The sequence below is a fragment of the Centroberyx affinis genome, unplaced genomic scaffold (genome assembly GCF_046629955.1).
Source record: "Centroberyx affinis isolate AG114_WGS23_722 - 3 ecotype Tasmania unplaced genomic scaffold, CSIRO-AGI_Caff_v1 ptg002373l_1, whole genome shotgun sequence".
In the NCBI taxonomy this organism is placed as follows: Eukaryota; Metazoa; Chordata; class Actinopteri; order Beryciformes; family Berycidae; genus Centroberyx; species Centroberyx affinis.
Genome location: NW_027280630.1, coordinates 102,501 through 116,376, shown reverse-complemented (window position 1 = coordinate 116,376; position 13,876 = coordinate 102,501). Strand labels below are relative to the sequence as shown.

Below are 13,876 nucleotides of genomic sequence, written 5' to 3'. Positions count from 1 at the left end.
ATTGAAAAGTAACTGAAGCAGAACTATGGAGGGCTTTTTTTCTTCTCTGATATTTCATTTTATAGTTTGAGGCGTTTAGTTGGTTATGATTATTTCAAATGCCAGCTTCCCCATGATGTTTGTTCGCTGTACTGTATGGCAGTTCCCCTTGCTAATCCTAGTATGTGTTAGATCTATAGGGGAGATTCTAAAAACAAACAAAGCAACAACAATAAATCGCAAGACAAATTACAAGTTGGTTTATTCCAGTTGTTGAAGTATTTATCAGTGTTCTGTACTCGGCTGTTTTCAATATGACAAGTGACTGGTCACATCTGCTATTCTAGTGATACAGACTGAAGTATCTCTTTTCTCTGAAGAGTCATTGTGTTCAACTGTCAAAATGTCAAAAATAGAATTTCCAGTTTCACAAAATCAGTACATACATGGTACTACAGAGGTAGGGTAAATTAGAAGTTTTATGTCCTGTTATCAAAGATTTTTGGAAAAAGGTAATGGAAAATGTGTCTCTTGTTTCTGTTGATCTTCCAACATGTCCGAAAATATGTATACTTGGTTTTCTTCTGCTAAATTGTAACTACCAAAAAGAACTTGGTATATTTCTGTTTATTTCAAGACAAAAATACAATTGCTATGCTTTGGAAAAGCCCTGGAATAAACAACTATCAGTGAATGGATGAAGGAACTCATTTATTTACCAATTAATTACCAATTAATTTGTTAGGTGGTTTATATATTCTAAAATCCAATGAATACACTGGTTAAAAAAACGTTTTACAAGGGTGAGCTATGGTTATATCATACAGTATATCTAGACACTGCTACTTTGGCAGAGCTTCAACAAACTATAACAGGAATGAGAGTGATAGACAAGAGATTTGAGCAGCTTCTCAACAAGCCGAACGGAGGATTACTGTTAATCTAATCTTCTGTTCAATGGCTCTCCTGTCCTCAAGGCTGGGTCTGCCACCATAAGGCTGCTCAGTTTCTGGAGCTTTCACTCTTTGAAGTGGCCAAAGCTTAAAGGGGAATACCACTCCGTTTAAAAGACACATACAGTAATGTTATTCCTATGGCCCAGGGAAGCCCAATCAGTTTTTGAACATTAGCAACTTTCTCCTAAAGCTAGAAACTCAGTGATGTCATCAAGATCATGAATGTCCTCCATTGATAATGAATGGGACACTGCCTAGAGACTCATTAAATGTTCAGTTTGGAGTTGTTATTTTTATTTTTTTGCATCCAAATCTATTTATTTTAAAGTAGTGTTAACAGTTCTGAATGACAAGCTATCTGCATATTAAATAAATCATCCCACAGTAATTTTTCCTCATCTTTTCAAAACAACTTTACCAATGTACCAATCAAGTGGTACATTGATTGTAAACCCACTACAGTTACTGATAATTTTATTATATTATTATTACTTGTATTATTATGTTATTAATATTATTATTACTGTTTGCATAATCTATAAAACGTGCGGTTTGCACAATCTTGCACTACTTGTTATGTCTGCACAAACTTATTCCATGCATTTCCTCTTCTTAGTCAAACTATTTCATGGTATGTTGCTCCATTGCACCGCTGGACTCTCACTTTCAGCTTCAACCATGCCACGCTGCCTGAATTCACATACTGAATGCTTTTTTGTATGCATGTAGACTGGTATGTGTAGTCCACTGTTTAATCTATGTGAGGCTCTTTTGTCTCTGTATTTGTGGTAATATGTTCCTCCATCAGTGTCCACCAAGGCAAATTCCTGCACATTCATTACACTTGGTGAATAACGTGATTCTGATTCATTGGAGAAGGGAGGAGGACAAAGCAATCTGTTTAATTTTGGCTAAAGAGGACAGAGGAAAGGAAGGGGATATTTATCAATAAACTGAACTCTTGTAATGCTAGAAAAAATATACTGGCATCCTGAATTCAGTCAGATTCCTATTTAAGGTAAAGTGTAATCTTTCTCTTTCTCTCTCTCTCTCTCTCTCTCTCTCTCTCTCTCTCTCTCACACACACACACACACACACAGTCTGGGCCATAAATAGGACTATACACACTTGATTACAGAGGGGTGGGATGAAGACAGGTGTCACTTTCAGTAAGTGTAAAATGAGCTTTCCTCACCTTAAACACTACTAAAATATATCACTTTAAATTCCAGCAGGATGCCCATTGTTGTGTGTTGAGTTTTCACCATTATGAACAGAAAAGGACAGAAGCAATTCAATACACTCAGTCAGCTGTTCCAAATAGTTGGTCAAGTACACGAGAGCAGAGTTTTCCTAAACTATTGGCATGACAATTAGCCGGAGACACAGCAATTCGGTCAACCTTAGGGAAATAACTCTAAATAAGGTTTCAGTTATGTTTCATCTACAGGGGCAGTTGGTCGGGTGAAGACTCGAGTCAGGACAGAAGCCAGACATCATGTCCTGCCTATTAGCTCCACACTGCCAGGCTCATCTATCTTTATTGGTCATCCATTAGCCTGCATTAAAGGGAGACACGGCATAATAGCAGTAATGATGTTGATGATGGAATTAGACTGCGGGTACACACGTCATCATCGCAGCGCTGCGTCTGGAATCATAAAGACTGCCCACCGACAGACAGATGGACGGACAGACAGATAAAATTAAACGAACGCTTCTATGCTTCTGAAATGTGTGTGTGCGCGTGTGTGTGTGTGTGTGAGAGAGAGAGAGAGAGAGAGAGAAAGAGAGAGAGAGAGAACAGGATGAGGTCTTGCAATTAGGTGAAAAAATTAGGTGCTTCGGGGGGGTGCATTAACTTTACCGCACACAGACAGCCAATCAAAACGCAGCACCTGTGCCAATCTGCAGGATGGACAGACGCTGGCACAGGTGTGTGTGTGATGATGGTTGGCAGGGGTTGGCGCCAACCAGAGCAGTGGCATTCAGACAACAGACCCAGCAAAAGGCCCGGCGATGCCAGGCATAAGAGAGGACAGCCGGGACAGAAGGATCATTAAGGCAACTTTCTGGAAAGATGCTCCAAGATCAGGAAAGCAGTGAGCAAAATGAAGATATGGCTGTCTGGGTCCAAGATGAGGGATTCAGAGACCCGTGAATGTCTTTTATAGGAAGCGTGCATTTCTACGATCAATCACAACTGTTTACAGTCCGCAGTAATACCATTTTCCTATTTTGGTTGGAGGCATCTCACTGTCTTTCTCTTATTTTGCCTCTTAATTAGCTCCTCATGAATTACTAATCAACCATGAAGAAGGCATTCGCCAATTTAAAAAGTGATAGCCCATGAAATGAACAGCAGAGCCTCATACAAGCACATCAGTTACTAATGCTGCTGGGCCTGAGAACAGACCTTTGAACTGAGAGGGAGAGGAGACAGAGAGAGAGAGAGAAAGACAGACAGAAACGGAGCAAACACAGCCAAACTTTATTGTGAGTAAATCCTTCATTAAGTATTTAGAATGGTATCATTGCTGGCCCTGCCATCAAGCTGTATACTCAGTGATCCACCCAGGAGACATTGATCTTCTTCTAAAGGAACATAATGACCACCAGAGAAATACTGATCATATTTCAGCGCCGGTCAATTCAGTTCATTAGGGCCGCTCTACCTCCTGCTGTGGACCTGTATTGATCTGGCCAGTGTCACAAGGCTGTTATTCTCCACTAACTAGATAGGGAACTCACAAACCTGTAATTTATACAGTGGCAACAGCAAGTCGAACAATAGACTACAGGGAACAAACAAGCAAAAATATATGAAAGAGTGGAGTTGCCCTGTTTCATGTCAGGGCAGTGACTTTTCAGGGCAGCATGGACCGTCTGTTTGCGCGCCTGTCTGCCTGGGCATCAAATGTCAGACACGACACAAGGAATCCTAAAAGTATCAAGGCCGTCCCCGGGTTTCAGAAAGAATTTTTTCTTCTACCTCTAATACCTTTTCCACCGTCTCCTCTCCTCTAATCTCCACTTATCTGGGAGCCAGGTGAGCCGCAGCACATGGCTGGTGGGCAGGCTTTGGTCTGTGGGAATAGAGCTCATCTTAATGGTATTTCTCCCCCTTCCCTTCCCTTCTCTTGCCTTCCCTCCAGGGCGGCTGTCAGACAGAGACGGAGGCAGCCAGAGAGCCTCTCACTGCTGCTGTAGCTGACAGCAGGGAGCCACTGGGATTGGACCGGCGACCGCAGCCGCCCGGCATGCAGCGGAGCAGCCAGGCTCACAGGTGCACAGCATCTGACAGATAATAGCAGATAAAGCCCCGGCCAAACAGCACTCGCTCCTAGCTGGGGAATGGGGACCGGTGGAGGTGGTGGTGGAGGGGGGGGGGGGGGGGCATGTTGAGGGGCAGAGGGCTTTGACAACCAGCAGCCTTTACTTCACCGCCGACCGGCCAGACACAGACCCACACCCACCCACCCACTCACACACACACACACACACACACACACACACACACACTAGTCAAGGACAAGACAAGGTTGCAGATCTGAAATCCCTCCAAAGAGTCATTGCTGCAGCTTACTGTACACTTGGAGGAGGTTGAGATTGATTCGGAGCTTAATACAGAGTGTTGGTGTTGCTGCTGCTGTTGCGTCTGAAAAAGAACATCAAAACCCAGCAGTCGTATTAGTTTTTTTTTTTCTGCCATTGCTTGCCGCTGCGTTATTATTCTTGTTCTAATTTCTGTTGAAAGAGCACTGAGTCTCCAAAGTACAATAAAATTAATTTGTTTATGCCACAGCACTTTCCCACTCCATCCTCATTCTATTTCATGTTTTTATTCATGCCCAAATCAGCTTTTCATCTTAGTGAGCAAATCTAAACTCCAAGTCAATGAGTGTACAGAATACAAACGCATTTTTGATCTGTTCAACTAAAATAGTGCTGACCCAAAGCTCTATAAATTCGTGATAAAATTCCACATTTATTAGCGTTCATGTCCAATCACAGCGGCCTAATTTCACAACTTCCTGCGACTAAATTGGCCAAAGTCAAATGTCTCTCAGACTACGTCTCGCTTCACCCTTCATGGAAAAGGCAGAAAAGAGACCAAAAAAGTGAGGAGACACAATACCTCACAACGCATATTCCTCAGCCAAGATGCAGGCACACTAAGCAGGATTCCCGCTTTGACAGTGACACAGCGCGGCACGCGGCACGCATCTCCTCCGCCGGTCAGATGCAGCGGGCCAGCTGACGTGACAGAGGGAAAACACAGCCCATCTCTCACTGCTAGGACACATTTACTTCTACGGAGGAGAGAACGGTCAAGACGTGATCTGGCAGCCAGGTGCTGCAGGGCCGGGGACACAGCTGACAGCAGCTACGGCCATAGATAGATAGACACAGTAGAACTTTAAAGGTGCAATAAGTAAGATTTTTACTGTTCCAGAGCACAGAATGACCATCTTATATCTGCGGGGGGTTAGATAGGGTTGTTGATCAATAACAATGACTCAACGATTATATCACCAAGTGCTGAATTCTGCCTTTCGAACCTCACTTCTGTCCCATATATGTTTGGGAACAACTCCTCCACAATGCCTTGGTCACCGATAGAGGTCGACCACACACAGTCACACACATATGCAGACACATGTGGCAGCAAGGTGGCATAATAAGTAGGAGACTGCCCTGAATCAGACAACCTGGGGTTACTGGCCCTGTGTTGGTAACCATCTGCCCTTCTTAGGTGTCCTGGAGCAAGACACCAAACCCCTACCAGCTCCAGGGACGCTGCTCACTCTGCACTTTGACCTCCCTGTGGAAGCAGAGAATTTCCCCTACAGGAATCAATAAAGTATAATATTATTATTTATACATACATATGCATGCACTTGTGGGCACACACACCCACACACATTGTTTTGAGGGGGGACTGGGACACAGACAGAAAAGACTAATGGCCTTGACCATGCCAGCAAGACGTCTCCTGGCAACATGTAACCACACTGCAGTTTGCTCAGTTCGCGCCAGTGGCATATTTTCATATCAACACTTTGCCCTAGCGACAGGTTACCATATCTTAGCTTAGCGACAAAGCCCCATCAGCAGTAACAGGTAACAATATTGTCAACACATCGCCCTTATGTTTAGCCTCTGATATAGACGGAGCACAATAGGTGGTGAATAACAGTGATGTGGCGGTTGTTAAGATAATACCGATCCACATGTGGTGTACAGGCACAAATGACCACACAAATCACACATGCATGCACACACACACTCTCAGGCACTCTCTCTCTCTCTCTCTCACACACACACACACACACACACACACACATACACACACACATAGTCCAAAAACTCAATCCACCAGCCATAACACAGAGACAGAGTGGCATCAACCTCTATTATCCAGTCCCTATGCTGCCAACACAAAAGGCTCCCTGGAACAAAAATCCAATCAGTCCTCTCTAGGAGGATTTGCTCCACAGCAGTGCTCAGCAACACTGGTGGCTCTGCTGGTGACAAAGAAATAATCTCAGAGCCCACAGCCCGTTCACAGCCTGTTTACCGCCTCCGTCACATCGCCCTTCCTTAGAAAGAGGACAGACAGAGGCTACACTTCTCTGTTGTCATTTACTGTCCTCTGAGTTTAGCGCTCTCTTTTTTTCTGCCCGCGAAAACACGAAACACATGGTCGGCTATGTGTACAGTGCGTGAAATTACGGTATTTGCGACGCAGGGAATATTTACACAAGGCATTAGTAATGTAGGCTTGACAAAAAAGAACCTTCAGGGATACAGGCAACAGACAATAATGGTTTGATGACAAATATTTTCAAAATATTTTCAGTATTGTAATGCCCATCACTCCCCCCCTCCCCCTTCCCTCTGGCTGCTCTCTCTCACAGTCCTCCGTTCTTTGTCTGGTAAATTATCACACTCATTCTCCATTCATTAGCATGCTGCTGCTTATTTAGCTACGCTGCTGAGAAGCCTTCAACAAAATCAACTGGAAAATAGTCAATATGAGGCGGCCAGCGCGCCCCTCTCCCTTCCTCCCCCCCATCCTTCATCTCCTGCTTTGTTTGTTTTATGTGTTTTTTTTTTTTTTTACCACATCAAAACGGAAGCATAGTCCCCCATAATGAAGTGGAGGGAGATAAAATATGCAAATTCACAGAGAAAGGATATAATTAGGGCAATAATAGGAAGTGTTGTTTTCACAGCTGCTCATTTACACAAAGGCCTGATAGTATTTTATAAATAATGCTCTCCATTTCTTCTCTCTGTCTTCTCTCTCTCTCTCACAATCATTCACTCAGCAAGGTGTTGAGTCCACTAAGGACAAAACTCTGCAGCCTGAAAACTAGTCAACCAACCAACCAGCCAAGCAACAAGCCACCCAGAGATCTAGTGTGTCAGCTCAGGTATGAACTGTACAGTAAGCAGGTGGTTGTATCCAGGGTGGGCTAGGTTGCCTTCAGACCCTTCTCTCCTCCTCCCTGCCTGGGTCGACCCTGGCCAGACAGTAGCCCTCTCTCCTGGCTTGCAGTCTGCCAGAGGGGCTTTGCTCCAGTGGACACCAGCTACAAGCCCACAGGACTCTAGTGTGGATCAACCCAATGTTCACCTTTACCATTCCACCACCACAGTGAAAGTACTGTGTGTCTGTTAGAGTAGGAGGAATGTACATGTGTAGCATACACTAGCTTAAATATTAAGGACAGCAAAACAGCTGCAAACAAAATGCCTTTCTGACTTACTGACATACTGACTGGTTTCTATTTGTTGTGCATAGACATACTGCTGCCACTGGCTATTTCCTATTCAACAAGAGGCCTGCTGCACTGCATTAGCAATTGGAGGAGAAAATGGAGTTTAAATACTGTTCTGTATTTTGAAAAGAGTAACAAGGTCATAACTAACTGAGCATTGAAGAGAAGTACTGACAAACACTGAGCATGGCTAAGAGGTGCTAACGATCAGTGCACACACACACACACGCACGCACAGAGAATCACATCTAATTTGTTAGTTAGGTCTTTGTTTCTTAGCTCTACGATGTGTGGTAATTGAAAGATGGGAGTAAATGAGGAGGAAATGAGAGCTGAGTGAATGAATGAAGGTTTCTCACGCTTCAGCCGAACCCACGGGGGGACCGGCTCTCAGAGAAGGACAGCTCAAAGTCTCTGGGCAGCAACCCACAGAAGGCACTGGAGCACACGGATAATTAAAAAATGATTTTTTATTTATCTGGTGCAAGGACTAATGTTTCGACACAACTGCGGCTTCATCAGAGTCAAACAGTAATTTAACAACACAGAAAGTTTAAATGGCCTCCCTATCCCATAAAGCAAGCATTTCATGGACTCTAGAGGGTGGGAGGGAAGGTTTTCCTGGAACGATACCATGATACCACTCCATGATTGCAAATTTGCAAGAAGACCAAGAAAAAGGCATTATATACTTCATCAAAGTGCCCAGACGTTCATTTAAGAAAATTAAAGCTATTAAGTGATTGAGAGAAGGCCAGGATGGTGCAATGTGTGAGTGAGAGACACATCGTTACCAAAACTCCTCACGCTGCAAGCAATGCAATCAACTAGTTACAGAAGTCCATTCATTTCCTATAGAGCTGAGTGATTAGAGTGCATTAGCCTTTATTTTTATATAGTTAATCTTTTTTTGTTTTTGTTTTTAGGTCAGTTTTATTTATAATTTTTTTTCACAAAGTCTACTTTTTATTTTCATTTCAGTTTATGACACCTAGTTTTCATCTTAGTTTTAGTTTACTATAATAACCTTGCATGGTGGACAGTCAGCAAGCTCGTCAGCCACTAAAAGTTGGCCACGGCTGACGCTTTTGTGGTCATCGACCATCAACAGCCAATCGGATTTCCACACTTCCTTGTTTCCCTACCCAGCTGCCAGGTGGAAATTGAGCTAAGTACCAAAGTTGCCAGTCTGGCAGGATAACTAACTTTTTATGTCCACTGGTGACAGCGGCTGGTAAATTCCAAAATTCACCGGATACTTTCGCTATTTTACTGGCCAATTATATTTACAGAATAAAATACGACCTCCAAATCATGGCTGATTAACTGCCAATGTGGCTGGTAAACAAACTTACCAGCCACCCCCAAAAAGATTTACCCGCATTTGGCAGGTAGCTGGTGGTGATTTCCCACTCTGCATCCCAGCCAAACATTTAAGACATGACGCTCCCTGGAAGATCCTGAAGAAAATTGTGATATGATTAGATTTTTAGATATTTTTTCATATTTTCACCCCAATTTCAAATAGTATGTGACCCAACTGATGCGACGATGGGTCAAAATTTAAAATCTTTATGTGTATCTTGACTTTTGTTGCAGATTCAAACACTGTTATTCAGTAAATACTGTGGGGAAAGAATGGTGTATTTGTACGTTATTCAAGACTCTGAACCCTTTGAACATTGGTCTCCGGTTGTGCAAAATGTGACCTCTGACCTTTGAGATATGCACATTGGGTTGTCTGGAGGAGGATAGAGAGCAAAGCAGGAAACACAAAGAATATCTGCAGAAAGAGCGGCTCTAATGAAGAACATTTCTATTCTGTTCTGACAGAAACAGCAGGGAGATGAAGACAGAAAGAGAGAAAGTGATAGAGAGAAAGAGAGAAAAGCGAGAGAGAGGAGAGATCTGAGAACTGCCTATTATCTCCACGCTGCTTCATTGCTTTAGACACACGCGCTCACACGCTGCACGCATCTGTGCACAAACCTAAAAGTATGTGCACGAGTAAGCACACACACCCACACGCCCACACACACACACACACACACAACCATCCTCTCAAATCTGCCCAGATCTCATGAATATAATTGACCTTTTTTCCACTGTAATGCTGAGAGCGCATAAGGGGGAAAGGAGAAACTAAACAGAGGCAAGCAGAGTTAATTTAGAACAACACATTATTGGCCGCTGTCTGCAGATATGGAAAAGGACAATCTAATCGATAAGCCAAAAGAATGACAATGGCCTCTCAAATCAATGTCTGCACCCCATTTTCTCACTGTGAAAAGACAAAGCCTTCAGTGCAGGTGTTTTTGTTGTCCTGTTTTGCGCTGTCTGGACCAATATGCCTGTGTGTGTGTGTGTGCGTGTGTGTACATGCATGTGTGCATGTGTGTGTACCTGGCTGCTACTGTGGTGGAACAGTTGCCAGGACTAATCATTATTTAGTTGTGGCGGGGCTGGAAAGGTCAGCAATCTGAAATGTCAGGCTGTGTTCAACAGGAGCCAGATGCAGCCGTGCGCCGCTCGAGTGTCCAATTAAAGAGGGCCGAGTGAGGGTTGAGAGGGGCAGTCTGTGTGTGTGTGTGTGTGTGCGCCTGTGTGCATGAAATGAGAGAGAGAGAGAGAGAGAGGGGGTAAAGAGATACAGTGTGTTTTACGTGTGCATATGTACATGTGTAAGTGTGAAGCATTCTTCAGACGCACTAGCTAATGAACGCCTATAGAAACTGAGGCTTACAGAGCAGCAGGGCAGAATCCTCATCAAATCTCTCTCTCTCTCTCTCTCTCTCACAGACACACACACAGCATGTCATGAACCCACTTGATCTTATTAGTTTGTTCACACCCTGTGGTTCCCGCTGTCCATACTATGAAGAAGGGATGAGACAGAGAGATGAATAAAGAATAAAGAGGAGAGGAGGAAAGGCTCAGAAGGACAGAAAGGAGACGACAAAGGCAAACAAGAGAAAAAGAGATCACTAATAAATAACAATAGATAAGTGATAGAAGGAGTAAGTCGAAAGAACAGAGGAAGAAGTGCCAAGAGGAGAGAGGGAGGAGGGAGGCAGGTGAAAGGACGGAGAGGAGAAAGGGAGTGAAGCAGTGGAAACTCCTTTAATCTGCAGGGGGAAGGAGAGAGTGTCCTGTCTGTGTCTGTGTCTCCCTATCAGCCTCATTCATCTGAAAGCCTCACCTGCTCTCCATACAGCCATCATAATAACCTTCAGTGTGTTCCGTGTGTGTGTGTGTGCTTGTGCGCTCACCCACTGTGAATAGTAATAAGCAGCAGGGCAGGATAAAATATGTCTGCCAAGTTTAGAATATAATAGACTTGCCTTCAAGGCCACACGTAACAACAGCCTGAATAATGACCTGCAATAATTTACACAGCACACTGAGCTCTACACTGGTCAAAGTAAGAAACCTTTCAGTGAGAAATAATTGAAAGCCAGAATATCTATAGCCCCTCCATGGTGTGTAGACCACAACTCTGAGGATGGTAGCTCTATTGTGTCCACTGGAAGACGAGCTGATACACAGAGGGAAAGGTGTGAGAAGTGGGAAGAAAAAAAGTTGTCCTGGTATCACAAATTTGATAGCCCACTGTCCACTGTCAACAATGTACCAGTAGATATTCAACAGCTGACTGTCAACAAGAATTGTTTCAACAGGTATTTTCAGCTGACGATCAACAAATGTTCTACAAACTACCTGTAATTTATGTCAACTACATATAAGTTCATTGTCATAGAGTTGCTCAAATTATTATAAATAGACTGTTGGTAGACTGTCAGCTACTTCAGTTAAGGTTAGGGTTAGGGTTAGGCACATAAAACAGATGGGTAAATGTTAGGGTTAAGGTTAGGCTTAGGTGTAAGTTTAGTCACATAAAAAAAAAGTAAGGCAATTCACTCATGAAACAGTTTCATATGTAGGAATGTGTTTCTTCCTATAGCTGATACATGCTGATACATACTCTACTGATACATACTGATACATATTGTACTGATACATACTGTACTAGTTGATACAGTCTGTTGATTAGCACTTGAGATGTTCCTTATAGTCTATTAGTGGTGGGTTGCATACATGTTACTTGTCTGTTGAGGCAAATCTTGCTGTAGAGAGTCAACAGTGGACCATCAAGTGTTACTGTTGTCCTTACTTCAGTCTTTGCTCAAACACTCTGATGTTAACCAGACCTCTTCTGTTATGACTCAGAGTTTATTCAAGTGTCAAATAACTGTGGCCCAATATCTTTCTGGAATTGGCTTATTTGATTCTGTACAAGCACAATATGTACTTCCTTGGCAAGTTGGCCGCTGATAATATACTATAGAAGGGAGTTGTACTGAGTGAAGGACAACTTCACTGAGTTTCAACTTCCCTTTTTGCACGTATGGAGTGTGACAAAATCTGATGTTGCAACAAATTGAACTGGCCAACAAAGAAAAAATGAACAGGCCAAACTTAAAATGGTCTTGGTGAGTAGCTACAGTGTATACTATCCATTGCTGTAAATAAAAATTGGTTATTTTTTCTGCTGTATCTGTACCTTCTGTATCATTGTGCGTAGATGTGTGAGATCTAAGTATGTTTCAAAAGTAGGCATACAATTTTTAATAATAATAATGAAAAACAAAGCTGTATAATTTTAGCCATTTTAAACTTATTTAGTCATCTTGACAAAATAATTCAACATTCAATAGTCTGTAAATAATAGGCGTACTTGGAAACGGGAAGAAATATTTAATAATACAGTGAGTATTAATAATGTATAAAAATCTGTGCCTACTTTTGAAACACGCAGTATTAAAGTCTGGAAGAGATGAATTTGTAACAATTCCTCTACTGTCTTTAGCTGATCCACCATCTTGCTTTGACCTCACATCACATCGCTACAGATCAACCGCAGAGAGACAGACAGGGAGGCGGGGCTCTCTCTGAGCTAAGGGAGTACATTTCAAAATAATATGGTGCTCTATCCCTCTCCACCTCTCCTCTTTGTCTTTCTCTCTCGGCCATGGAAGATGTGGGTATATATACAGTATGTGGCATCTCTCCATCTATCGCTCTCTCTCTCTCTCTCTATCACTGCAGGTTCCAGCGATTTCATCTCATCTACTGTATTTTGTTTAGTTGTATAATCTTCTGGTGATTTTGACTTAAAAAGTTTTTTTTAATGGTCTGTCCAGATGTCACCACTTATTGGTTCTTATAAGTTTTCCAATTCAGATTACTAATTTTTTCCCCAAATTGGTTGTTTTCTATTGAATCCTCTATTTCTTTAAGAGTTTTTTAATGGTAGATATGTTTTTTCTTTCTGATGGATTGTTATTCAGTGTGTCAGTGTAATTCTTTCTAATATCCATGGACAGTGGGTTTTAATGTTTTTTGTTGGACAGCCCTCTCTGTTGCTTCCTTAATTTTCTGCAGTCTTTGTCAAACCAGTCAATCCACCATCTCTCTCTCTCTCTCCCTCTCCCTCTCTCCCTCTCCCTCTCTCTCTCTCTCTCTCTCTCTCTCTTTCTCTCTCTCTCTCTGTGGTTACCCTCTGTCAAATTGTGAAGGTCAGGGCTAGTCTTGCCTGCTCCCAGGGCCCGAGGAACAGCTGCCATGTAAACCTGCTAAATTAGCCCGGTCTCCACGTGCCTCACATAAACATTATTCTAATCAAAGCATATTAGAGCATCCAGATACTTTAGACATATGGGCCTCTGCATCCTCCCTGCCGTCCCCATCTGTCTCTCCTCTCCCTTTCGTCAATTCTCTCCTCTCTCTCCGTCTCGGTGGCTCCCTGCGTCACACAGCTGCCTCTCCAGGACACCGGCGTAGATTTCTCACAGCGCAAGTACTGTGCGACGCGTTTCCAGATCCAGTCCAACTGCGAGAGCCATATGCACGTGTGACTGCTGCGTGCCGCTAGTTTTAGGTGCCGTGTGGGACATAATTCAAACTTTACCTTGCACATACACGCATTTTGCCTCTCACATACATATTGTACGTGAAATGCTTATACATTCAAATGTTCTGAAGCCCTCTGAAACATTTTGTACTATTGAAAACCTCTCAGACTATTGAAACAATCTCATAAAATAGCAGTGAAATTCTCTATACTTATATAAACTACTCCTATACAATACTGA

General features: G+C 42.9%; 1 protein-coding gene across 1 annotated transcript in view; it reads right to left on the bottom strand.

Moving 5' to 3' along the window:
* agbl4 (AGBL carboxypeptidase 4) overlaps positions 1-13,876 on the bottom strand; it is a gene marked incomplete at its 5' end in the record, with an annotated part of 154,662 nt that overhangs the window by 67,401 nt on the left and 73,385 nt on the right. The window lies entirely within an intron of this gene.